The 20,702-nt window shown below is 43.7% G+C and overlaps 57 non-coding genes and 1 pseudogene across 57 annotated transcripts; all 58 read right to left on the bottom strand.

Annotated features, from left to right (window-relative positions):
• Positions 1-17: 17 nt before the first annotated feature.
• On the bottom strand, positions 18-136 carry LOC139146453 (5S ribosomal RNA). The gene has a single exon (XR_011555202.1). It is a non-coding gene; the product is annotated as a 5S ribosomal RNA (ribosomal RNA).
• Positions 137-513: 377 nt separating this feature from the next.
• On the bottom strand, positions 514-632 carry LOC139146625 (5S ribosomal RNA). Its single transcript, XR_011555367.1, has one exon. It is a non-coding gene; the product is annotated as a 5S ribosomal RNA (ribosomal RNA).
• A 241-nt stretch (positions 633-873) lies between these two features.
• On the bottom strand, positions 874-991 carry LOC139146798 (5S ribosomal RNA). Its single transcript, XR_011555526.1, has one exon. It is a non-coding gene; the product is annotated as a 5S ribosomal RNA (ribosomal RNA).
• Positions 992-1,231: 240 nt separating this feature from the next.
• LOC139146624 (5S ribosomal RNA) lies at positions 1,232-1,350 on the bottom strand. The gene has a single exon (XR_011555366.1). It is a non-coding gene; the product is annotated as a 5S ribosomal RNA (ribosomal RNA).
• Positions 1,351-1,591: 241 nt separating this feature from the next.
• On the bottom strand, positions 1,592-1,710 carry LOC139146623 (5S ribosomal RNA). Its single transcript, XR_011555365.1, has one exon. It is a non-coding gene; the product is annotated as a 5S ribosomal RNA (ribosomal RNA).
• Positions 1,711-1,951: 241 nt separating this feature from the next.
• LOC139146836 (5S ribosomal RNA) lies at positions 1,952-2,069 on the bottom strand. Its single transcript, XR_011555562.1, has one exon. It is a non-coding gene; the product is annotated as a 5S ribosomal RNA (ribosomal RNA).
• A 239-nt stretch (positions 2,070-2,308) lies between these two features.
• LOC139146622 (5S ribosomal RNA) lies at positions 2,309-2,427 on the bottom strand. The gene has a single exon (XR_011555364.1). It is a non-coding gene; the product is annotated as a 5S ribosomal RNA (ribosomal RNA).
• A 240-nt stretch (positions 2,428-2,667) lies between these two features.
• Positions 2,668-2,785, bottom strand: LOC139146797 (5S ribosomal RNA). The gene has a single exon (XR_011555525.1). It is a non-coding gene; the product is annotated as a 5S ribosomal RNA (ribosomal RNA).
• Positions 2,786-3,023: 238 nt separating this feature from the next.
• Positions 3,024-3,142, bottom strand: LOC139146621 (5S ribosomal RNA). Its single transcript, XR_011555363.1, has one exon. It is a non-coding gene; the product is annotated as a 5S ribosomal RNA (ribosomal RNA).
• A 241-nt stretch (positions 3,143-3,383) lies between these two features.
• LOC139146620 (5S ribosomal RNA) lies at positions 3,384-3,502 on the bottom strand. The gene has a single exon (XR_011555362.1). It is a non-coding gene; the product is annotated as a 5S ribosomal RNA (ribosomal RNA).
• Positions 3,503-3,743: 241 nt separating this feature from the next.
• Positions 3,744-3,861, bottom strand: LOC139146824 (5S ribosomal RNA). Its single transcript, XR_011555551.1, has one exon. It is a non-coding gene; the product is annotated as a 5S ribosomal RNA (ribosomal RNA).
• A 241-nt stretch (positions 3,862-4,102) lies between these two features.
• On the bottom strand, positions 4,103-4,221 carry LOC139146619 (5S ribosomal RNA). The gene has a single exon (XR_011555361.1). It is a non-coding gene; the product is annotated as a 5S ribosomal RNA (ribosomal RNA).
• A 240-nt stretch (positions 4,222-4,461) lies between these two features.
• Positions 4,462-4,580, bottom strand: LOC139146617 (5S ribosomal RNA). The gene has a single exon (XR_011555359.1). It is a non-coding gene; the product is annotated as a 5S ribosomal RNA (ribosomal RNA).
• Positions 4,581-4,819: 239 nt separating this feature from the next.
• Positions 4,820-4,936, bottom strand: LOC139146887 (5S ribosomal RNA; annotated as a pseudogene).
• Positions 4,937-5,174: 238 nt separating this feature from the next.
• On the bottom strand, positions 5,175-5,293 carry LOC139146616 (5S ribosomal RNA). Its single transcript, XR_011555358.1, has one exon. It is a non-coding gene; the product is annotated as a 5S ribosomal RNA (ribosomal RNA).
• Positions 5,294-5,531: 238 nt separating this feature from the next.
• LOC139146855 (5S ribosomal RNA) lies at positions 5,532-5,650 on the bottom strand. Its single transcript, XR_011555580.1, has one exon. It is a non-coding gene; the product is annotated as a 5S ribosomal RNA (ribosomal RNA).
• A 240-nt stretch (positions 5,651-5,890) lies between these two features.
• On the bottom strand, positions 5,891-6,008 carry LOC139146835 (5S ribosomal RNA). Its single transcript, XR_011555561.1, has one exon. It is a non-coding gene; the product is annotated as a 5S ribosomal RNA (ribosomal RNA).
• Positions 6,009-6,246: 238 nt separating this feature from the next.
• On the bottom strand, positions 6,247-6,365 carry LOC139146614 (5S ribosomal RNA). Its single transcript, XR_011555357.1, has one exon. It is a non-coding gene; the product is annotated as a 5S ribosomal RNA (ribosomal RNA).
• A 239-nt stretch (positions 6,366-6,604) lies between these two features.
• Positions 6,605-6,723, bottom strand: LOC139146613 (5S ribosomal RNA). Its single transcript, XR_011555356.1, has one exon. It is a non-coding gene; the product is annotated as a 5S ribosomal RNA (ribosomal RNA).
• A 239-nt stretch (positions 6,724-6,962) lies between these two features.
• On the bottom strand, positions 6,963-7,082 carry LOC139146817 (5S ribosomal RNA). Its single transcript, XR_011555545.1, has one exon. It is a non-coding gene; the product is annotated as a 5S ribosomal RNA (ribosomal RNA).
• Positions 7,083-7,322: 240 nt separating this feature from the next.
• On the bottom strand, positions 7,323-7,440 carry LOC139146832 (5S ribosomal RNA). The gene has a single exon (XR_011555558.1). It is a non-coding gene; the product is annotated as a 5S ribosomal RNA (ribosomal RNA).
• A 240-nt stretch (positions 7,441-7,680) lies between these two features.
• Positions 7,681-7,799, bottom strand: LOC139146612 (5S ribosomal RNA). The gene has a single exon (XR_011555355.1). It is a non-coding gene; the product is annotated as a 5S ribosomal RNA (ribosomal RNA).
• Positions 7,800-8,037: 238 nt separating this feature from the next.
• LOC139146611 (5S ribosomal RNA) lies at positions 8,038-8,156 on the bottom strand. Its single transcript, XR_011555354.1, has one exon. It is a non-coding gene; the product is annotated as a 5S ribosomal RNA (ribosomal RNA).
• A 239-nt stretch (positions 8,157-8,395) lies between these two features.
• LOC139146610 (5S ribosomal RNA) lies at positions 8,396-8,514 on the bottom strand. The gene has a single exon (XR_011555353.1). It is a non-coding gene; the product is annotated as a 5S ribosomal RNA (ribosomal RNA).
• Positions 8,515-8,752: 238 nt separating this feature from the next.
• LOC139146609 (5S ribosomal RNA) lies at positions 8,753-8,871 on the bottom strand. The gene has a single exon (XR_011555352.1). It is a non-coding gene; the product is annotated as a 5S ribosomal RNA (ribosomal RNA).
• A 240-nt stretch (positions 8,872-9,111) lies between these two features.
• On the bottom strand, positions 9,112-9,228 carry LOC139146856 (5S ribosomal RNA). Its single transcript, XR_011555581.1, has one exon. It is a non-coding gene; the product is annotated as a 5S ribosomal RNA (ribosomal RNA).
• Positions 9,229-9,468: 240 nt separating this feature from the next.
• Positions 9,469-9,587, bottom strand: LOC139146463 (5S ribosomal RNA). Its single transcript, XR_011555211.1, has one exon. It is a non-coding gene; the product is annotated as a 5S ribosomal RNA (ribosomal RNA).
• Positions 9,588-9,824: 237 nt separating this feature from the next.
• LOC139146823 (5S ribosomal RNA) lies at positions 9,825-9,942 on the bottom strand. Its single transcript, XR_011555550.1, has one exon. It is a non-coding gene; the product is annotated as a 5S ribosomal RNA (ribosomal RNA).
• Positions 9,943-10,182: 240 nt separating this feature from the next.
• On the bottom strand, positions 10,183-10,301 carry LOC139146608 (5S ribosomal RNA). The gene has a single exon (XR_011555351.1). It is a non-coding gene; the product is annotated as a 5S ribosomal RNA (ribosomal RNA).
• A 236-nt stretch (positions 10,302-10,537) lies between these two features.
• On the bottom strand, positions 10,538-10,656 carry LOC139146607 (5S ribosomal RNA). The gene has a single exon (XR_011555350.1). It is a non-coding gene; the product is annotated as a 5S ribosomal RNA (ribosomal RNA).
• A 238-nt stretch (positions 10,657-10,894) lies between these two features.
• LOC139146860 (5S ribosomal RNA) lies at positions 10,895-11,012 on the bottom strand. The gene has a single exon (XR_011555585.1). It is a non-coding gene; the product is annotated as a 5S ribosomal RNA (ribosomal RNA).
• Positions 11,013-11,251: 239 nt separating this feature from the next.
• LOC139146863 (5S ribosomal RNA) lies at positions 11,252-11,369 on the bottom strand. Its single transcript, XR_011555588.1, has one exon. It is a non-coding gene; the product is annotated as a 5S ribosomal RNA (ribosomal RNA).
• A 242-nt stretch (positions 11,370-11,611) lies between these two features.
• Positions 11,612-11,730, bottom strand: LOC139146605 (5S ribosomal RNA). Its single transcript, XR_011555348.1, has one exon. It is a non-coding gene; the product is annotated as a 5S ribosomal RNA (ribosomal RNA).
• Positions 11,731-11,970: 240 nt separating this feature from the next.
• On the bottom strand, positions 11,971-12,089 carry LOC139146603 (5S ribosomal RNA). The gene has a single exon (XR_011555347.1). It is a non-coding gene; the product is annotated as a 5S ribosomal RNA (ribosomal RNA).
• A 239-nt stretch (positions 12,090-12,328) lies between these two features.
• Positions 12,329-12,447, bottom strand: LOC139146602 (5S ribosomal RNA). The gene has a single exon (XR_011555346.1). It is a non-coding gene; the product is annotated as a 5S ribosomal RNA (ribosomal RNA).
• A 238-nt stretch (positions 12,448-12,685) lies between these two features.
• LOC139146830 (5S ribosomal RNA) lies at positions 12,686-12,803 on the bottom strand. Its single transcript, XR_011555557.1, has one exon. It is a non-coding gene; the product is annotated as a 5S ribosomal RNA (ribosomal RNA).
• A 240-nt stretch (positions 12,804-13,043) lies between these two features.
• Positions 13,044-13,162, bottom strand: LOC139146601 (5S ribosomal RNA). The gene has a single exon (XR_011555345.1). It is a non-coding gene; the product is annotated as a 5S ribosomal RNA (ribosomal RNA).
• A 240-nt stretch (positions 13,163-13,402) lies between these two features.
• On the bottom strand, positions 13,403-13,521 carry LOC139146600 (5S ribosomal RNA). Its single transcript, XR_011555344.1, has one exon. It is a non-coding gene; the product is annotated as a 5S ribosomal RNA (ribosomal RNA).
• Positions 13,522-13,761: 240 nt separating this feature from the next.
• LOC139146599 (5S ribosomal RNA) lies at positions 13,762-13,880 on the bottom strand. The gene has a single exon (XR_011555343.1). It is a non-coding gene; the product is annotated as a 5S ribosomal RNA (ribosomal RNA).
• Positions 13,881-14,119: 239 nt separating this feature from the next.
• Positions 14,120-14,238, bottom strand: LOC139146598 (5S ribosomal RNA). The gene has a single exon (XR_011555342.1). It is a non-coding gene; the product is annotated as a 5S ribosomal RNA (ribosomal RNA).
• A 239-nt stretch (positions 14,239-14,477) lies between these two features.
• LOC139146597 (5S ribosomal RNA) lies at positions 14,478-14,596 on the bottom strand. Its single transcript, XR_011555341.1, has one exon. It is a non-coding gene; the product is annotated as a 5S ribosomal RNA (ribosomal RNA).
• Positions 14,597-14,837: 241 nt separating this feature from the next.
• On the bottom strand, positions 14,838-14,956 carry LOC139146596 (5S ribosomal RNA). Its single transcript, XR_011555340.1, has one exon. It is a non-coding gene; the product is annotated as a 5S ribosomal RNA (ribosomal RNA).
• Positions 14,957-15,196: 240 nt separating this feature from the next.
• On the bottom strand, positions 15,197-15,315 carry LOC139146595 (5S ribosomal RNA). The gene has a single exon (XR_011555339.1). It is a non-coding gene; the product is annotated as a 5S ribosomal RNA (ribosomal RNA).
• Positions 15,316-15,555: 240 nt separating this feature from the next.
• On the bottom strand, positions 15,556-15,674 carry LOC139146592 (5S ribosomal RNA). Its single transcript, XR_011555337.1, has one exon. It is a non-coding gene; the product is annotated as a 5S ribosomal RNA (ribosomal RNA).
• Positions 15,675-15,916: 242 nt separating this feature from the next.
• Positions 15,917-16,035, bottom strand: LOC139146591 (5S ribosomal RNA). Its single transcript, XR_011555336.1, has one exon. It is a non-coding gene; the product is annotated as a 5S ribosomal RNA (ribosomal RNA).
• Positions 16,036-16,276: 241 nt separating this feature from the next.
• On the bottom strand, positions 16,277-16,395 carry LOC139146590 (5S ribosomal RNA). Its single transcript, XR_011555335.1, has one exon. It is a non-coding gene; the product is annotated as a 5S ribosomal RNA (ribosomal RNA).
• A 239-nt stretch (positions 16,396-16,634) lies between these two features.
• Positions 16,635-16,753, bottom strand: LOC139146589 (5S ribosomal RNA). The gene has a single exon (XR_011555334.1). It is a non-coding gene; the product is annotated as a 5S ribosomal RNA (ribosomal RNA).
• A 239-nt stretch (positions 16,754-16,992) lies between these two features.
• Positions 16,993-17,110, bottom strand: LOC139146821 (5S ribosomal RNA). The gene has a single exon (XR_011555548.1). It is a non-coding gene; the product is annotated as a 5S ribosomal RNA (ribosomal RNA).
• A 240-nt stretch (positions 17,111-17,350) lies between these two features.
• On the bottom strand, positions 17,351-17,468 carry LOC139146819 (5S ribosomal RNA). The gene has a single exon (XR_011555547.1). It is a non-coding gene; the product is annotated as a 5S ribosomal RNA (ribosomal RNA).
• Positions 17,469-17,708: 240 nt separating this feature from the next.
• On the bottom strand, positions 17,709-17,826 carry LOC139146854 (5S ribosomal RNA). Its single transcript, XR_011555579.1, has one exon. It is a non-coding gene; the product is annotated as a 5S ribosomal RNA (ribosomal RNA).
• Positions 17,827-18,067: 241 nt separating this feature from the next.
• LOC139146588 (5S ribosomal RNA) lies at positions 18,068-18,186 on the bottom strand. Its single transcript, XR_011555333.1, has one exon. It is a non-coding gene; the product is annotated as a 5S ribosomal RNA (ribosomal RNA).
• A 239-nt stretch (positions 18,187-18,425) lies between these two features.
• LOC139146867 (5S ribosomal RNA) lies at positions 18,426-18,543 on the bottom strand. The gene has a single exon (XR_011555591.1). It is a non-coding gene; the product is annotated as a 5S ribosomal RNA (ribosomal RNA).
• A 241-nt stretch (positions 18,544-18,784) lies between these two features.
• Positions 18,785-18,902, bottom strand: LOC139146814 (5S ribosomal RNA). Its single transcript, XR_011555542.1, has one exon. It is a non-coding gene; the product is annotated as a 5S ribosomal RNA (ribosomal RNA).
• Positions 18,903-19,140: 238 nt separating this feature from the next.
• Positions 19,141-19,259, bottom strand: LOC139146587 (5S ribosomal RNA). The gene has a single exon (XR_011555332.1). It is a non-coding gene; the product is annotated as a 5S ribosomal RNA (ribosomal RNA).
• A 241-nt stretch (positions 19,260-19,500) lies between these two features.
• Positions 19,501-19,619, bottom strand: LOC139146586 (5S ribosomal RNA). The gene has a single exon (XR_011555331.1). It is a non-coding gene; the product is annotated as a 5S ribosomal RNA (ribosomal RNA).
• A 241-nt stretch (positions 19,620-19,860) lies between these two features.
• On the bottom strand, positions 19,861-19,979 carry LOC139146585 (5S ribosomal RNA). The gene has a single exon (XR_011555330.1). It is a non-coding gene; the product is annotated as a 5S ribosomal RNA (ribosomal RNA).
• Positions 19,980-20,221: 242 nt separating this feature from the next.
• On the bottom strand, positions 20,222-20,340 carry LOC139146584 (5S ribosomal RNA). Its single transcript, XR_011555329.1, has one exon. It is a non-coding gene; the product is annotated as a 5S ribosomal RNA (ribosomal RNA).
• Positions 20,341-20,579: 239 nt separating this feature from the next.
• Positions 20,580-20,698, bottom strand: LOC139146583 (5S ribosomal RNA). The gene has a single exon (XR_011555328.1). It is a non-coding gene; the product is annotated as a 5S ribosomal RNA (ribosomal RNA).
• Positions 20,699-20,702: the final 4 nt, after the last annotated feature.

The raw sequence follows: 20,702 nt of genomic DNA, 5'->3' as shown, positions 1-20,702 counted from the left end.
AAAAATAAAATGAATGAAGCCTACAACACGTGGTATTCCCAGGCGGTCACCCATCCAAGTACTAACCACGCCCAACGTAGCTTGGCTTCGGTGATCGGACGAGAACCGGTGTGTTCTACGTGGTATGGTCGTAGGCGATCGTACAAGTTATTTTAGCCCATCTGAAATGAAGCCACCACCGCGTCAAGAAGCGACTCGACCCTCAGACTTGACGAAAGAGTGATAGAGTTTTCATATTGTTTTCATTCATTTCTGCCACACTCTTGTTGGACCTTCATATGGCACCTACCTGTACATAATAAATCCAACGCTATGGATATTATGGGATTGAATACATGTTGGAAGTATAAAAAATAAAATTGGTATGGTCGTAGAAATGGACCAAATATGACTATTTTGTCGTGCAACTCTGGCAATACATTTTCTCAAGTAAAATTTCAATATTTGAGCGACACGCGGACTCAAACTCAATTTGGAGACTTATTTAAGTCGGAAAAAAAATAAAATGAATGAAGCCTACAACACGTGGTATTCCCAGGCGGTCACCCATCCAAGTACTAACCACGCCCGACGTAGCTTGGCTTCGGTGATCAGACGAGAACCGGCACATTCTACGTGGTATGGTCGTAGGCGATAAACTTTCTCTTTTTGGACCAATTTGAGCTTTGATTTCTGCATACTGCCCTCTAGCATCCTCCATTGAAGAATAATTTTAGCATGCTGGTGAAAGCGCAGAGAAAAGCAATGGGCCTATCATTTGTAATTATGCAACGCTGGCCAAAGTTGTGGCGGAGTCAAAATAAAATAGTTTTGTCACAACAAACACGGCAACTTTAAAACTAATATTGGGTAGCAAAAAAATAAAAAGGAGCAAGCCTACAACACGTGTATTCCCAGGCGGTCACCCATCCAAGTACTAACCACGCCCGACGTAGCTTGGCTTCGGTGATCAGACGAGAACCGGCACATTCTACGTGGTATGGTCGTAGGCGATAAACTTTCTCTTTTTGGACCAATTTGAGCTTTGATTTCTGCATACTGCCCTCTAGCATCCTCCATTGAAGAATAATTTTAGCATGCTGGTGAAAGCGCAGAGAAAAGCAATGGGCCTATCATTTGTAATTATGCAACGCTGGCCAAAGTTGTGGCGGAGTCAAAATAAAATAGTTTTGTCACAACAAACACGGCAACTTTAAAACTAATATTGGGTAGCAAAAAAATAAAAGGAGCAAGCCTACAACACGTGGTATTCCCAGGCGGTCACCCATCCAAGTACTAACCACGCCCGACGTAGCTTGGCTTCGGTGATCAGACGAGAACCGGCACATTCTACGTGGTATGGTCGTAGGCGATAAACTTTCTCTTTTTGGACCAATTTGAGCTTTGATTTCTGCATACTGCCCTCTAGCATCCTCCATTGAAGAATAATTTTAGCATGCTGGTGAAAGCGCAGAGAAAAGCAATGGGCCTATCATTTGTAATTATGCAACGCTGGCCAAAGTTGTGGCGGAGTCAAAATAAAATAGTTTTGTCACAACAAACACGGCAACTTTAAAACTAATATTGGGTAGCAAAAAAATAAAAAGGAGCAAGCCTACAACACGTGGTATTCCCAGGCGGTCACCCATCCAAGTACTAACCACGCCCGACGTAGCTTGGCTTCGGTGATCAGACGAGAACCGGCACATTCTACGTGGTATGGTCGTAGGCGATAAACTTTCTCTTTTTGGACCAATTTGAGCTTTGATTTCTGCATACTGCCCTCTAGCATCCTCCATTGAAGAATAATTTTAGCATGCTGGTGAAAGCGCAGAGAAAAGCAATGGGCCTATCATTTGTAATTATGCAACGCTGGCCAAAGTTGTGGCGGAGTCAAAATAAAATAGTTTTGTCACAACAAACAGGGCAACTTTAAAACTAATATTGGGTAGCAAAAAAATAAAAAGGAGCAAGCCTACAACACGTGGTATTCCAGGCGGTCACCCATCCAAGTACTAACCACGCCCGACGTAGCTTGGCTTCGGTGATCAGACGAGAACCGGCACATTCTACGTGGTATGGTCGTAGGCGATAAACTTTCTCTTTTTGGACCAATTTGAGCTTTGATTTCTGCATACTGCCCTCTGGCATCCTCCATTGAAGAATAATTTTAGCATGCTGGTGAAAGCGCAGAGAAAAGCAATGGGCCTATCATTTGTAATTATGCAACGCTGGCCAAAGTTGTGGCGGAGTCAAAATAAAATATTTTGTCAAACAAACACGGCAACTTTAAAACTAATATTGGGTAGCAAAAAAATAAAAAGGAGCAAGCCTACAACACGTGGTATTCCCAGGCGGTCACCCATCCAAGTACTAACCACGCCCGACGTAGCTTGGCTTCGGTGATCAGACGAGAACCGGCACATTCTACGTGGTATGGTCGTAGGCGATAAACTTTCTCTTTTTGGACCAATTTGAGCTTTGATTTCTGCATACTGCCCTCTAGCATCCTCCATTGAAGAATAATTTTAGCATGCTGGTGAAAGCGCAGAGAAAAGCAATGGGCCTATCATTTGTAATTATGCAACGCTGGCCAAAGTTGTGGCGGAGTCAAAATAAAATAGTTTTGTCACAACAAACACGGCAACTTTAAAACTAATATTGGGTAGCAAAAAAATAAAAAGGACAAGCCTACAACACGTGTATTCCCAGGCGGTCACCCATCCAAGTACTAACCACGCCCGACGTAGCTTGGCTTCGGTGATCAGACGAGAACCGGCACATTCTACGTGGTATGGTCGTAGGCGATAAACTTTCTCTTTTTGGACCAATTTGAGCTTTGATTTCTGCATACTGCCCTCTAGCATCCTCCATTGAAGAATAATTTTAGCATGCGGTGAAAGCGCAGAGAAAAGCAATGGCCTATCATTTGTAATTATGCAACGCTGGCCAAAGTTGTGGCGGAGTCAAAATAAAATATTTTGTCACAACAAACACGGCAACTTTAAAACTAATATTGGGTAGCAAAAAAATAAAAAGGAGCAAGCCTACAACACGTGGTATTCCCAGGCGGTCACCCATCCAAGTACTAACCACGCCCGACGTAGCTTGGCTTCGGTGATCAGACGAGAACCGGCACATTCTACGTGGTATGGTCGTAGGCGATAAACTTTCTCTTTTTGGACCAATTTGAGCTTTGATTTCTGCATACTGCCCTCTAGCATCCTCCATTGAAGAATAATTTTAGCATGCTGGTGAAAGCGCAGAGAAAAGCAATGGGCCTATCATTTGTAATTATGCAACGCTGGCCAAAGTTGTGGCGGAGTCAAAATAAAATAGTTTTGTCACAACAAACACGGCAACTTTAAAACTAATATTGGGTAGCAAAAAAATAAAAAGGAGCAAGCCTACAACACGTGGTATTCCCAGGCGGTCACCCATCCAAGTACTAACCACGCCCGACGTAGCTTGGCTTCGGTGATCAGACGAGAACCGGCACATTCTACGTGGTATGGTCGTAGGCGATAAACTTTCTCTTTTTGGACCAATTTGAGCTTTGATTTCTGCATACTGCCCTCTAGCATCCTCCATTGAAGAATAATTTTAGCATGCTGGTGAAAGCGCAGAGAAAAGCAATGGGCCTATCATTTGTAATTATGCAACGCTGGCCAAAGTTGTGGCGGAGTCAAAATAAAATAGTTTTGTCACAACAAACACGGCAACTTTAAAACTAATATTGGGTAGCAAAAAAATAAAAAGGAGCAAGCCTACAACACGTGGTATTCCCAGGCGGTCACCATCCAAGTACTAACCACGCCCGACGTAGCTTGGCTTCGGTGATCAGACGAGAACCGGCACATTCTACGTGGTATGGTCGTAGGCGATAAACTTTCTCTTTTTGGACCAATTTGAGCTTTGATTTCTGCATACTGCCCTCTAGCATCCTCCATTGAAGAATAATTTTAGCATGCTGGTGAAAGCGCAGAGAAAAGCAATGGGCCTATCATTTGTAATTATGCAACGCTGGCCAAAGTTGTGGCGGAGTCAAAATAAAATAGTTTTGTCACAACAAACACGGCAACTTTAAAACTAATATTGGGTAGCAAAAAAATAAAAAGGAGCAAGCCTACAACACGTGGTATTCCCAGGCGGTCACCCATCCAAGTACTAACCACGCCCGACGTAGCTTGGCTTCGGTGATCAGACGAGAACCGGCACATTCTACGTGGTATGGTCGTAGGCGATAAACTTTCTCTTTTTGGACCAATTTGAGCTTTGATTTCTGCATACTGCCCTCTGGCATCCTCCATTGAAGAATAATTTTACATGCTGGTGAAAGCGCAGAGAAAAGCAATGGGCCTATCATTTGTAATTATGCAACGCTGGCCAAAGTTGTGGCGGAGTCAAAATAAAATAGTTTTGTCACAACAAACACGGCAACTTTAAAACTAATATTGGGTAGCAAAAAAATAAAAAGGAGCAAGCCTACAACACGTGGTATTCCCAGGCGGTCACCCATCCAAGTACTAACCACGCCCGACGTAGCTTGGCTTCGGTGATCAGACGAGAACCGGCACATTCTACGTGGTATGGTCGTAGGCGATAAACTTTCTCTTTTTGGACCAATTTGAGCTTGATTTCTGCATACTGCCCTCTGGCATCCTCCATTGAAGAATAATTTTAGCATGCTGGTGAAAGCGCAGAGAAAAGCAATGGGCCTATCATTTGTAATTATGCAACGCTGGCCAAAGTTGTGGCGGAGTCAAAATAAAATATTTTGTCACAACAAACACGGCAACTTTAAAACTAATATTGGGTAGCAAAAAAATAAAAAGGAGCAAGCCTACAACACGTGGTATTCCCAGGCGGTCACCCATCCAAGTACTAACCACGCCGACGTAGCTTGGCTTCGGTGATCAGACGAGAACCGGCACATTCTACGTGGATGGTCGTAGGCGATAACTTTCTCTTTTTGGACCAATTTGAGCTTTGATTTCTGCATACTGCCCTCTGCATCCTCCATTGAAGAATAATTTAGCATGCTGGTGAAAGCGCAGAGAAAAGCAATGGGCCTATCATTTGTAATTATGCAACGCTGGCCAAAGTTGTGGCGGAGTCAAAATAAAATATTTTCGTCACAACAAACACGGCAACTTTAAAACTAATATTGGGTAGCAAAAAAATAAAAAGGAGCAAGCCTACAACACGTGGTATTCCCAGGCGGTCACCCATCCAAGTACTAACCACGCCCGACGTAGCTTGGCTTCGGTGATCAGACGAGAACCGGCACATTCTACGTGGTATGGTCGTAGGCGATAAACTTTCTCTTTTTGGACCAATTTGAGCTTTGATTTCTGCATACTGCCCTCTGGCATCCTCCATTGAAGAATAATTTTAGCATGCTGGTGAAAGCGCAGAGAAAAGCAATGGGCCTATCATTTGTAATTATGCAACGCTGGCCAAAGTTGTGGCGGAGTCAAAAAAAATAGTTTTGTCACAACAACACGGCAACTTTAAAACTAATATTGGGTAGCAAAAAAATAAAAAGGAGCAAGCCACAACACGTGGTATTCCCAGGCGGTCACCCATCCAAGTACTAACCACGCCCGACGTAGCTTGGCTTCGGTGATCAGACGAGAACCGGCACATTCTACGTGGTATGGTCGTAGGCGATAAACTTTCTCTTTTTGGACCAATTTGAGCTTTGATTTCTGCATACTGCCCTCTGGCATCCTCCATTGAAGAATAATTTTAGCATGCTGGTGAAAGCGCAGAGAAAAGCAATGGGCCTATCATTTGTAATTATGCAACGCTGGCCAAAGTTGTGGCGGAGTCAAAATAAAATAGTTTTGTCACAACAAACACGGCAACTTTAAAACTATATTGGGTAGCAAAAAAATAAAAAGGAGCAAGCCTACAACACGTGGTATTCCAGGCGGTCACCCATCCAAGTACTAACCACGCCCGACGTAGCTTGGCTTCGGTGATCAGACGAGAACCGGCACATTCTACGTGGTATGGTCGTAGGCGATAAACTTTCTCTTTTTGGACCAATTTGAGCTTTGATTTCTGCATACTGCCCTCTAGCATCCTCCATTGAAGAATAATTTTAGCATGCTGGTGAAAGCGCAGAGAAAAGCAATGGGCCTATCATTTGTAATTATGCAACGCTGGCCAAAGTTGTGGCGGAGTCAAAATAAAATAGTTTTGTCACAACAACACGGCAACTTAAAACTATATTGGGTAGCAAAAAAATAAAAAGGAGCAAGCCTACAACACGTGGTATTCCCAGGCGGTCACCCATCCAAGTACTAACCACGCCCGACGTAGCTTGGCTTCGGTGATCAGACGAGAACCGGCACATTCTACGTGGTATGGTCGTAGGCGATAAACTTTCTCTTTTTGGACCAATTTGAGCTTTGATTTCTGCATACTGCCCTCTAGCATCCTCCATTGAAGAATAATTTTAGCATGCTGGTGAAAGCGCAGAGAAAAGCAATGGGCCTATCATTGTAATTATGCAACGCTGGCCAAAGTTGTGGCGGAGTCAAAATAAAATAGTTTTGTCACAACAAACACGGCAACTTTAAAACTAATATTGGGTAGCAAAAAATAAAAAGGAGCAAGCCTACAACACGTGGTATTCCCAGGCGGTCACCCATCCAAGTACTAACCACGCCCGACGTAGCTTGGCTTCGGTGATCAGACGAGAACCGGCACATTCTACGTGGTATGGTCGTAGGCGATAAACTTTCTCTTTTTGGACCATTTGAGCTTTGATTTCTGCATACTGCCCTCTGGCATCCTCCATTGAAGAATAATTTTAGCATGCTGGTGAAAGCGCAGAGAAAAGCAATGGGCCTATCATTTGTAATTATGCAACGCTGGCCAAAGTTGTGGCGGAGTCAAAATAAAATAGTTTTGTCACAACAAACACGGCAACTTTAAAACTAATATTGGGTAGCAAAAAATAAAAAGGAGCAAGCCTACAACACGTGGTATTCCCAGGCGGTCACCCCATCCAAGTACTAACCACGCCCGACGTAGCTTGGCTTCGGTGATCAGACGAGAACCGGCACATTCTACGTGGTATGGTCGTAGGCGATAAACTTTCTCTTTTTGGACCAATTTGAGCTTTGATTTCTGCATACTGCCCTCTGGCATCCTCCATTGAAGAATAATTTTAGCATGCTGGTGAAAGCGCAGAGAAAAGCAATGGGCCTATCATTTGTAATTATGCAACGCTGGCCAAAGTTGTGGCGGAGTCAAAATAAAATAGTTTTGTCACAACAAACACGGCAACTTTAAAACTAATATTGGGTAGCAAAAAATAAAAAGGAGCAAGCCTACAACACGTGGTATTCCCAGGCGGTCACCCATCCAAGTACTAACCACGCCCGACGTAGCTTGGCTTCGGTGATCAGACGAGAACCGCACATTCTACGTGGTATGGTCGTAGGCGATAAACTTTCTCTTTTTGGACCAATTTGAGCTTTGATTTCTGCATACTGCCCTCTGGCATCCTCCATTGAAGAATAATTTTAGCATGCTGGTGAAAAGCGCAGAGAAAAGCAATGGGCCTATCATTTGTAATTATGCAACGCTGGCCAAAGTTGTGGCGGAGTCAAAATAAAATAGTTTTGTCACAACAAACACGGCAACTTTAAAACTATATTGGGTAGCAAAAAATAAAAAGGAGCAAGCCTACAACACGTGGTATTCCCAGGCGGTCACCCATCCAAGTACTAACCACGCCCGACGTAGCTTGGCTTCGGTGATCAGACGAGAACCGGCACATTCTACGTGGTATGGTCGTAGGCGATAAACTTTCTCTTTTTGGACCAATTTGAGCTTTGATTTCTGCATACTGCCCTCTGGCATCCTCCATTGAAGAATATTTTAGCATGCTGGTGAAAGCGCAGAGAAAGCAATGGCCTATCATTTGTAATTATGCAACGCTGGCCAAAGTTGTGGCGGAGTCAAAATAAAATAGTTTTGTCACAACAAACACGGCAACTTTAAAACTAATATTGGGTAGCAAAAAAATAAAAAGGAGCAAGCCTACAACACGTGGTATTCCCAGGCGGTCACCCATCCAAGTACTAACCACGCCCGACGTAGCTTGGCTTCGGTGATCAGACGAGAACCGGCACATTCTACGTGGTATGGTCGTAGGCGATAAACTTTCTCTTTTTGGACCAATTTGAGCTTTGATTTCTGCATACTGCCCTCTGGCATCCTCCATTGAAGAATAATTTTAGCATGCTGGTGAAAGCGCAGAGAAAAGCAATGGCCTATCATTTGTAATTATGCAACGCTGGCCAAAGTTGTGGCGGAGTCAAAATAAAATATTTTGTCACAACAAACACGGCAACTTTAAAACTAATATTGGGTAGCAAAAAAATAAAAAGGAGCAAGCCTACAACACGTGGTATTCCCAGGCGGTCACCCATCCAAGTACTAACCACGCCCGACGTAGCTTGGCTTCGGTGATCAGACGAGAACCGGCACATTCTACGTGGTATGGTCGTAGGCGATAAACTTTCTCTTTTGGACCAATTTGAGCTTTGATTTCTGCATACTGCCCTCTGGCATCCTCCATTGAAGAATAATTTTAGCATGCTGGTGAAAGCGCAGAGAAAGCAATGGGCCTATCATTTGTAATTATGCAACGCTGGCCAAAGTTGTGGCGGAGTCAAAATAAAATAGTTTTGTCACAACAAACACGGCAACTTTAAACTAATATTGGGTAGCAAAAAAATAAAAAGGAGCAAGCCTACAACACGTGGTATTCCCAGGCGGTCACCCATCCAAGTACTAACCACGCCCGACGTAGCTTGGCTTCGGTGATCAGACGAGAACCGGCACATTCTACGTGGTATGGTCGTAGGCGATAAACTTTCTCTTTTTGGACCAATTTGAGCTTTGATTTCTGCATACTGCCCTCTGCATCCTCCATTGAAGAATAATTTTAGCATGCTGGTGAAAGCGCAGAGAAAAGCAATGGGCCTATCATTTGTAATTATGCAACGCTGGCCAAAGTTGTGGCGGAGTCAAAATAAAATATTTTTGTCACAACAAACACGGCAACTTTAAAACTAATATTGGGTAGCAAAAAAATAAAAAGGAGCAAGCCTACAACACGTGGTTTCCAGGCGGTCACCCATCCAAGTACTAACCACGCCCGACGTAGCTTGGCTTCGGTGATCAGACGAGAACCGGCACATTCTACGTGGTATGGTCGTAGGCGATAAACTTTCTCTTTTGGACCAATTTGAGCTTTGATTTCTGCATACTGCCCTCTGGCATCCTCCATTGAAGAATAATTTTAGCATGCTGGTGAAAGCGCAGAGAAAAGCAATGGGCCTATCATTTGTAATTATGCAACGCTGGCCAAAGTTGTGGCGGAGTCAAAATAAAATAGTTTTGTCACAACAAACACGGCAACTTTAAAACTAATATTGGGTAGCAAAAAAATAAAAAGGAGCAAGCCTACAACACGTGGTATTCCCAGGCGGTCACCCATCCAAGTACTAACCACGCCCAACGTAGCTTGGCTTCGGTGATCAGACGAGAACCGGCACATTCTACGTGGTATGGTCGTAGGCGATAAACTTTCTCTTTTGGACCAATTTGAGCTTTGATTTCTGCATACTGCCCTCTGGCATCCTCCATTGAAGAATAATTTTAGCATGCTGGTGAAAGCGCAGAGAAAAGCAATGGGCCTATCATTTGTAATTATGCAACGCTGGCCAAAGTTGTGGCGGAGTCAAAATAAATATTTTGTCACAACAAACACGGCAACTTTAAAACTAATATTGGGTAGCAAAAAAATAAAAGGAGCAAGCCTACAACACGTGGTATTCCCAGGCGGTCACCATCCAAGTACTAACCACGCCCGACGTAGCTTGGCTTCGGTGATCAGACGAGAACCGGCACATTCTACGTGGTATGGTCGTAGGCGATAAACTTTCTCTTTTTGGACCAATTTGAGCTTTGATTTCTGCATACTGCCCTCTGGCATCCTCCATTGAAGAATAATTTTAGCATGCTGGTGAAAGCGCAGAGAAAAGCAATGGGCCTATCATTTGTAATTATGCAACGCTGGCCAAAGTTGTGGCGGAGTCAAAATAAAATATTTTGTCACAACAAACACGGCAACTTTAAAACTAATATTGGGTAGCAAAAAAATAAAAAGGAGCAAGCCTACAACACGTGGTATTCCCAGGCGGTCACCCATCCAAGTACTAACCACGCCCGACGTAGCTTGGCTTCGGTGATCAGACGAGAACCGGCACATTCTACGTGGTATGGTCGTAGGCGATAAACTTTCTCTTTTTGGACCAATTGAGCTTTGATTTCTGCATACTGCCCTCTGGCATCTCCATTGAAGAATAATTTTAGCATGCTGGTGAAAGCGCAGAGAAAAGCAATGGGCCTATCATTTGTAATTATGCAACGCTGGCCAAAGTTGTGGCGGAGTCAAAATAAAATATTTTGTCACAACAAACAGGCAACTTTAAACTAATATTGGGTAGCAAAAAAATAAAAAGGAGCAAGCCTACAACACGTGGTATTCCCAGGCGGTCACCCATCCAAGTACTAACCACGCCCGACGTAGCTTGGCTTCGGTGATCAGACGAGAACCGGCACATTCTACGTGGTATGGTCGTAGGCGATAAACTTTCTCTTTTTGGACCAATTTGAGCTTTGATTTCTGCATACTGCCCTCTAGCATCCTCCATTGAAGAATAATTTAGCATGCTGGTGAAAGCGCAGAGAAAGCAATGGGCCTATCATTTGTAATTATGCAACGCTGGCCAAAGTTGTGGCGGAGTCAAAATAAAATATTTTGTCACAACAAACACGGCAACTTTAAAACTAATATTGGGTAGCAAAAAAATAAAAAGGAGCAAGCCTACAACACGTGGTATTCCCAGGCGGTCACCCATCCAAGTACTAACCACGCCGACGTAGCTTGGCTTCGGTGATCAGACGAGAACCGGCACATTCTACGTGGTATGGTCGTAGGCGATAAACTTTCTCTTTTTGGACCAATTTGAGCTTTGATTTCTGCATACTGCCCTCTGGCATCCTCCATTGAAGAATAATTTTAGCATGCTGGTGAAAGCGCAGAGAAAGCAATGGGCCTATCATTTGTAATTATGCAACGCTGGCCAAAGTTGTGGCGGAGTCAAAATAAAATAGTTTTGTCACAACAAACACGGCAACTTTAAAACTAATATTGGGTAGCAAAAAATAAAAAGGAGCAAGCCTACAACACGTGGTATTCCCAGGCGGTCACCCATCCAAGTACTAACCACGCCCGAGTAGCTTGGCTTCGGTGATCAGACGAGAACCGGCACATTCTACGTGGTATGGTCGTAGGCGATAAACTTTCTCTTTTTGGACCAATTTGAGCTTTGATTTCTGCATACTGCCCTCTGGCATCCTCCATTGAAGAATAATTTTAGCATGCTGGTGAAAGCGCAGAGAAAAGCAATGGGCCTATCATTTGTAATTATGCAAACGCTGGCCAAAGTTGTGGCGGAGTCAAAATAAAATAGTTTTGTCACAACAAACACGGCAACTTTAAAACTAATATTGGGTAGCAAAAAAATAAAAAGGAGCAAGCCTACAACACGTGGTATTCCCAGGCGGTCACCCATCCAAGTACTAACCACGCCCGACGTAGCTTGGCTTCGGTGATCAGACGAGAACCGGCACATTCTACGTGGTATGGTCGTAGGCGATAAACTTTCTCTTTTTGGACCAATTTGAGCTTTGATTTCTGCATACTGCCCTCTAGCATCCTCCATTGAAGAATAATTTTAGCATGCTGGTGAAAGCGCAGAGAAAAGCAATGGGCCTATCATTTGTAATTATGCAACGCTGGCCAAAGTTGTGGCGGAGTCAAAATAAAATATTTTGTCACAACAAACACGGCAACTTTAAAACTAATATTGGGTAGCAAAAAAATAAAAAGGAGCAAGCCTACAACACGTGGTATTCCCAGGCGGTCACCCATCCAAGTACTAACCACGCCCGACGTAGCTTGGCTTCGGTGATCAGACGAGAACCGGCACATTCTACGTGGTATGGTCGTAGGCGATAAACTTTCTCTTTTTGGACCAATTTGAGCTTTGATTTCTGCATACTGCCCTCTGGCATCCTCCATTGAAGAATAATTTTAGCATGCTGGTGAAAGCGCAGAGAAAAGCATGGGCCTATCATTTGTAATTATGCAACGCTGGCCAAAGTTGTGGCGGAGTCAAAATAAAATAGTTTTGTCACAACAAACACGGCAACTTTAAAACTATATTGGGTAGCAAAAAAATAAAAAGGAGCAAGCCTACAACACGTGGTATTCCCAGGCGGTCACCCATCCAAGTACTAACCACGCCCGACGTAGCTTGGCTTCGGTGATCAGACGAGAACCGGCACATTCTACGTGGTATGGTCGTAGGCGATAAACTTTCTCTTTTTGGACCAATTTGAGCTTTGATTTCTGCATACTGCCCTCTGCATCCTCCATTGAAGAATAATTTTAGCATGCTGGTGAAAGCGCAGAGAAAAGCAATGGGCCTATCATTTGTAATTATGCAACGCTGGCCAAAGTTGTGGCGGAGTCAAAATAAAATATTTTGTCACAACAAACAGGGCAACTTTAAAACTAATATTGGGTAGCAAAAAAATAAAAGGAGCAAGCCTACAACACGTGGTATTCCCAGGCGGTCACCCATCCAAGTACTAACCACGCCCGACGTAGCTTGGCTTCGGTGATCAGACGAGAACCGCACATTCTACGTGGTATGGTCGTAGGCGATAAACTTTCTCTTTTTGGACCAATTTGAGCTTTGATTTCTGCATACTGCCCTCTGGCATCCTCCATTGAAGAATAATTTTAGCATGCTGGTGAAAGCGCAGAGAAAAGCAATGGGCCTATCATTTGTAATTATGCAACGCTGGCCAAAGTTGTGGCGGAGTCAAAATAAAATATTTTGTCACAACAAACACGGCAACTTTAAAACTAATATTGGGTAGCAAAAAAATAAAAAGGAGCAAGCCTACAACACGTGGTATTCCCAGGCGGTCACCCATCCAAGTACTAACCACGCCCGACGTAGCTTGGCTTCGGTGATCAGACGAGAACCGGCACATTCTACGTGGTATGGTCGTAGGCGATAAACTTTCTCTTTTTGGACCAATTTGAGCTTTGATTTCTGCATACTGCCCTCTAGCATCCTCCATTGAAGAATAATTTTAGCATGCTGGTGAAAGCGCAGAGAAAAGCAATGGGCCTATCATTTGTAATTATGCAACGCTGGCCAAAGTTGTGGCGGAGTCAAAATAAAATATTTTGTCACAACAAACACGGCAACTTTAAAACTAATATTGGGTAGCAAAAAAATAAAAAGGAGCAAGCCTACAACACGTGGTATTCCCAGGCGGTCACCCATCCAAGTACTAACCACGCCCGACGTAGCTTGGCTTCGGTGATCAGACGAGAACCGGCACATTCTACGTGGTATGGTCGTAGGCGATAAACTTTCTCTTTTTGGACCAATTTGAGCTTTGATTTCTGCATACTGCCCTCTAGCATCCTCCATTGAAGAATAATTTTAGCATGCTGGTGAAAGCGCAGAGAAAAGCAATGGGCCTATCATTTGTAATTATGCAACGCTGGCCAAAGTTGTGGCGGAGTCAAAATAAAATAGTTTTGTCACAACAAACAGGCAACTTTAAAACTAATATTGGGTAGCAAAAAAATAAAAAGGAGCAAGCCTACAACACGTGGTATTCCCAGGCGGTCACCCATCCAAGTACTAACCACGCCCGACGTAGCTTGGCTTCGGTGATCAGACGAGAACCGGCACATTCTACGTGGTATGGTCGTAGGCGATAAACTTTCTCTTTTTGGACCAATTTGAGCTTTGATTTCTGCATACTGCCCTCTGGCATCCTCCATTGAAGAATAATTTTAGCATGCTGGTGAAAGCGCAGAGAAAAGCAATGGGCCTATCATTTGTAATTATGCAACGCTGGCCAAAGTTGTGGCGGAGTCAAAATAAAATATTTTGTCACAACAAACACGGCAACTTTAAAACTATATTGGGTAGCAAAAAAATAAAAAGGAGCAAGCCTACAACACGTGGTATTCCCAGGCGGTCACCCATCCAAGTACTAACCACGCCCGACGTAGCTTGGCTTCGGTGATCAGACGAGAACCGGCACATTCTACGTGGTATGGTCGTAGGCGATAAACTTTCTCTTTTTGGACCAATTTGAGCTTTGATTCTGCATACTGCCCTCTGGCATCCTCCATTGAAGAATAATTTTAGCATGCTGGTGAAAGCGCAGAGAAAAGCAATGGGCCTATCATTTGTAATTATGCAACGCTGGCCAAAGTTGTGGCGGAGTCAAATAAAATAGTTTTGTCACAACAAACACGGCAACTTTAAAACTAATATTGGGTAGCAAAAAAATAAAAAGGAGCAAGCCTACAACACGTGGTATTCCCAGGCGGTCACCCATCCAAGTACTAACCACGCCCGACGTAGCTTGGCTTCGGTGATCAGACGAGAACCGGCACATTCTACGTGGTATGGTCGTAGGCGATAAACTTTCTCTTTTTGGACCAATTTGAGCTTTGATTTCTGCATACTGCCCTCTGGCATCCTCCATTGAAGAATAATTTTAGCATGCTGGTGAAAGCGCAGAGAAAAGCAATGGGCCTATCATTTGTAATTATGCAACGCTGGCCAAAGTTGTGGCGGAGTCAAAATAAAATAGTTTTGTCACAACAAACACGGCAACTTTAAAACTAATATTGGGTAGCAAAAAAATAAAAAGGAGCAAGCCTACAACACGTGGTATTCCCAGGCGGTCACCCATCCAAGTACTAACCACGCCCGACGTAGCTTGGCTTCGGTGATCAGACGAGAACCGGCACATTCTACGTGGTATGGTCGTAGGCGATAAACTTTCTCTTTTTGGACCAATTTGAGCTTTGATTTCTGCATACTGCCCTCTGGCATCCTCCATTGAAGAATAATTTTAGCATGCTGGTGAAAGCGCAGAGAAAAGCAATGGGCCTATCATTTGTAATTATGCAACGCTGGCCAAAGTTGTGGCGGAGTCAAAATAAAATAGTTTTGTCACAACAAACACGGCAACTTTAAAACTAATATTGGGTAGCAAAAAAATAAAAGGAGCAAGCCTACAACACGTGGTATTCCCAGGCGGTCACCCATCCAAGTACTAACCACGCCCGACGTAGCTTGGCTTCGGTGATCAGACGAGAACCGGCACATTCTACGTGGTATGGTCGTAGGCGATAAACTTTCTCTTTTGGACCAATTTGAGCTTTGATTTCTGCATACTGCCCTCTGGCATCCTCCATTGAAGAATAATTTTAGCATGCTGGTGAAAGCGCAGAGAAAAGCAATGGGCCTATCATTTGTAATTATGCAACGCTGGCCAAAGTTGTGGCGGAGTCAAAATAAAATAGTTTTGTCACAACAAACACGGCAACTTTAAAACTAATATTGGGTAGCAAAAAAATAAAAAGGAGCAAGCCTACAACACGTGGTATTCCCAGGCGGTCACCCATCCAAGTACTAACCACGCCCGACGTAGCTTGGCTTCGGTGATCAGACGAGAACCGGCACATTCTACGTGGTATGGTCGTAGGCGATAAACTTTCTCTTTTTGGACCAATTTGAGCTTTGATTTCTGCATACTGCCCTCTGGCATCCTCCATTGAAGAATAATTTTAGCATGCTGGTGAAAGCGCAGAGAAAAGCAATGGGCCTATCATTTGTAATTATGCAACGCTGGCCAAAGTTGTGGCGGAAGTCAAAATAAAATAGTTTTGTCACAACAAACACGGCAACTTTAAAACTAATATTGGGTAGCAAAAAAATAAAAAGGAGCAAGCCTACAACACGTGGTATTCCCAGGCGGTCACCCATCCAAGTACTAACCACGCCCGACGTAGCTTGGCTTCGGTGATCAGACGAGAACCGGCACATTCTACGTGGTATGGTCGTAGGCGATAAACTTTCTCTTTTTGGACCAATTTGAGCTTTGATTTCTGCATACTGCCCTCTAGCATCCTCCATTGAAGAATAATTTTAGCATGCTGGTGAAAGCGCAGAGAAAAGCAATGGGCCTATCATTTGTAATTATGCAACGCTGGCCAAAGTTGTGGCGGAGTCAAAATAAAATAGTTTTGTCACAACAAACACGGCAACTTTAAAACTAATATTGGGTAGCAAAAAAATAAAAAGGAGCAAGCCTACAACACGTGGTATTCCCAGGCGGTCACCCATCCAAGTACTAACCACGCCCGACGTAGCTTGGCTTCGGTGATCAGACGAGAACCGGCACATTCTACGTGGTATGGTCGTAGGCGATAAACTTTCTCTTTTTGGACCAATTTGAGCTTTGATTTCTGCATACTGCCCTCTGGCATCCTCCATTGAAGAATAATTTTAGCATGCTGGTGAAAGCGCAGAGAAAAGCAATGGGCCTATCATTTGTAATTATGCAACGCTGGCCAAAGTTGTGGCGGAGTCAAATAAAATAGTTTTGTCACAACAAACACGGCAACTTTAAAACTATATTGGGTAGCAAAAAAATAAAAAGGAGCAAGCCTACAACACGTGGTATTCCCAGGCGGTCACCCATCCAAGTACTAACCACGCCCGACGTAGCTTGGCTTCGGTGATCAGACGAGAACCGGCACATTCTACGTGGTATGGTCGTAGGCGATAAACTTTCTCTTTTTGGACCAATTTGAGCTTTGATTTCTGCATACTGCCCTCTGGCATCCTCCATTGAAGAATAATTTTAGCATGCTGGTGAAAGCGCAGAGAAAAGCAATGGGCCTATCATTTGTAATTATGCAACGCTGGCCAAAGTTGTGGCGGAGTCAAAATAAAATAGTTTTGTCACAACAAACAGGGCAACTTTAAAACTATATTGGGTAGCAAAAAAATAAAAGGAGCAAGCCTACAACACGTGGTATTCCCAGGCGGTCACCATCCAAGTACTAACCACGCCCGACGTAGCTTGGCTTCGGTGATCAGACGAGAACCGGCACATTCTACGTGGTATGGTCGTAGGCGATAAACTTTCTCTTTTTGGACCAATTTGAGCTTTGATTTCTGCATACTGCCCTCTGGCATCCTCCATTGAAGAATAATTTTAGCATGCTGGTGAAAGCGCAGAGAAAAGCAATGGGCCTATCATTGTAATTATGCAACGCTGGCCAAAGTTGTGGCGGAGTCAAAATAAAATAGTTTTGTCACAACAAACACGGCAACTTTAAAACTAATATTGGGTAGCAAAAAAATAAAAAGGAGCAAGCCTACAACACGTGGTATTCCCAGGCGGTCACCATCCAAGTACTAACCACGCCCGACGTAGCTTGGCTTCGGTGATCAGACGAGAACCGGCACATTCTACGTGGTATGGTCGTAGGCGATAAACTTTCTCTTTTTGGACCAATTTGAGCTTTGATTTCTGCATACTGCCCTCTAGCATCCTCCATTGAAGAATAATTTTAGCATGCTGGTGAAAGCGCAGAGAAAGCAATGGGCCTATCATTTGTAATTATGCAACGCTGGCCAAAGTTGTGGCGGAGTCAAAATAAAATAGTTTTGTCACAACAAACACGGCAACTTTAAAACTAATATTGGGTAGCAAAAAAATAAAAAGGAGCAAGCCTACACACGTGGTATTCCCAGGCGGTCACCCATCCAAGTACTAACCACGCCCGACGTAGCTTGGCTTCGGTGATCAGACGAGAACCGGCACATTCTACGTGGTATGGTCGTAGGCGATAAACTTTCTCTTTTTGGACCAATTTGAGCTTTGATTTCTGCATACTGCCCTCTAGCATCCTCCATTGAAGAATAATTTTAGCATGCTGGTGAAAGCGCAGAGAAAAGCAATGGGCCTATCATTTGTAATTATGCAACGCTGGCCAAAGTTGTGGCGGAGTCAAAATAAAATAGTTTTGTCACAACAAACACGGCAACTTTAAAACTAATATTGGGTAGCAAAAAAATAAAAAGGAGCAAGCCTACAACACGTGGTATTCCCAGGCGGTCACCCATCCAAGTACTAACCACGCCCGACGTAGCTTGGCTTCGGTGATCAGACGAGAACCGGCACATTCTACGTGGTATGGTCGTAGGCGATAAACTTTCTCTTTTTGGACCAATTTGAGCTTTGATTTCTGCATACTGCCCTCTAGCATCCTCCATTGAAGAATAATTTTAGCATGCTGGTGAAAGCGCAGAGAAAAGCAATGGGCCTATCATTTGTAATTATGCAACGCTGGCCAAAGTTGTGGCGGAGTCAAAATAAAATAGTTTTGTCACAACAAACACGGCAACTTTAAACTAATATTGGGTAGCAAAAAATAAAAAGGAGCAAGCCTAAACACGTGGTATTCCCAGGCGGTCACCCATCCAAGTACTAACCACGCCCGACGTAGCTTGGCTTCGGTGATCAGACGAGAACCGGCACATTCTACGTGGTATGGTCGTAGGCGATAAACTTTCTCTTTTTGGACCAATTTGAGCTTTGATTTCTGCATACTGCCCTCTGGCATCCTCCATTGAAGAATAATTTTAGCATGCTGGTGAAAGCGCAGAGAAAAGCAATGGGCCTATCATTTGTAATTATGCAACGCTGGCCAAAGTTGTGGCGGAGTCAAAATAAAATAGTTTTGTCACAACAAACACGGCAACTTTAAAACTAATATTGGGTAGCAAAAAAATAAAAAGGAGCAAGCCTACAACACGTGGTATTCCCAGGCGGTCACCCATCCAAGTACTAACCACGCCCGACGTAGCTTGGCTTCGGTGATCAGACGAGAACCGGCACATCTACGTGGTATGGTCGTAGGCGATAAACTTTCTCTTTTTGGACCAATTTGAGCTTTGATTTCTGCATACTGCCCTCTAGCATCCTCCATTGAAGAATAATTTTAGCATGCTGGTGAAAGCGCAGAGAAAAGCAATGGGCCTATCATTTGTAATTATGCAACGCTGGCCAAAGTTGTGGCGGAGTCAAAATAAAATATTTTGTCACAACAAACACGGCAACTTTAAAACTAATATTGGGTAGCAAAAAATAAAAGGAGCAAGCCTACAACACGTGGTATTCCCAGGCGGTCACCCATCCAAGTACTAACCACGCCCGACGTAGCTTGGCTTCGGTGATCAGACGAGAACCGGCACATTCTACGTGGTATGGTCGTAGGCGATAAACTTTCTCTTTTTGGACCAATTTGAGCTTTGATTTCTGCATACTGCCCTCTAGCATCCTCCATTGAAGAATAATTTTAGCATGCTGGTGAAAGCGCAGAGAAAAGCAATGGGCCTATCATTTGTAATTATGCAACGCTGGCCAAAGTTGTGGCGGAGTCAAAATAAAATAGTTTTGTCACAACAAACACGGCAACTTTAAAACTAATATTGGGTAGCAAAAAAATAAAAAGGAGCAAGCCTACAACACGTGGTATTCCCAGGCGGTCACCCATCCAAGTACTAACCACGCCCGACGTAGCTTGGCTTCGGTGATCAGACGAGAACCGGCACATTCTACGTGGTATGGTCGTAGGCGATAAACTTTCTCTTTTTGGACCAATTTGAGCTTTGATTTCTGCATACTGCCCTCTAGCATCCTCCATTGAAGAATAATTTTAGCATGCTGGTGAAAGCGCAGAGAAAAGCAATGGGCCTATCATTTGTAATTATGCAACGCTGGCCAAAGTTGTGGCGGAGTCAAAATAAAATAGTTTTGTCACAACAAACACGGCAACTTTAAAACTAATATTGGGTAGCAAAAAAATAAAAAGGAGCAAGCCTACAACACGTGGTATTCCCAGGCGGTCACCCATCCAAGTACTAACCACGCCCGACGTAGCTTGGCTTCGGTGATCAGACGAGAACCGGCACATTCTACGTGGTATGGTCGTAGGCGATAAACTTTCTCTTTTTGGACCAATTTGAGCTTTGATTTCTGCATACTGCCCTCTAGCATCCTCCATTGAAGAATAATTTTAGCATGCTGGTGAAAGCGCAGAGAAAAGCAATGGGCCTATCATTTGTAATTATGCAACGCTGGCCAAAGTTTGTGGCGGAGTCAAAATAAAATAGTTTTGTCACAACAAACACGGCAACTTTAAAACTAATATTGGGTAGCAAAAAAATAAAAAGGAGCAAGCCTACAACACGTGGTATTCCCAGGCGGTCACCCATCCAAGTACTAACCACGCCCGACGTAGCTTGGCTTCGGTGATCAGACGAGAACCGGCACATTCTACGTGGTATGGTCGTAGGCGATAAACTTTCTCTTTTTGGACCAATTTGAGCTTTGATTTCTGCATACTGCCCTCTGGCATCCTCCATTGAAGAATAATTTTAGCATGCTGGTGAAAGCGCAGAGAAAAGCAATGGGCCTATCATTTGTAATTATGCAACGCTGGCCAAAGTTGTGGCGGAGTCAAAATAAAATATTTTGTCACAACAAACACGGCAACTTTAAAACTAATATTGGGTAGCAAAAAATAAAAAGGAGCAAGCCTACAACACGTGGTATTCCCAGGCGGTCACCCATCCAAGTACTAACCACGCCCGACGTAGCTTGGCTTCGGTGATCAGACGAGAACCGGCACATTCTACGTGGTATGGTCGTAGGCGATA

This window comes from Ptychodera flava, chromosome 12 (assembly GCF_041260155.1).
Source record: "Ptychodera flava strain L36383 chromosome 12, AS_Pfla_20210202, whole genome shotgun sequence".
Taxonomy (NCBI): Eukaryota; Metazoa; Hemichordata; class Enteropneusta; family Ptychoderidae; genus Ptychodera; species Ptychodera flava.
The sequence above is the reverse complement of the archived record's forward strand: the minus strand, read 5'-3'. Positions and strand labels throughout refer to the sequence as shown.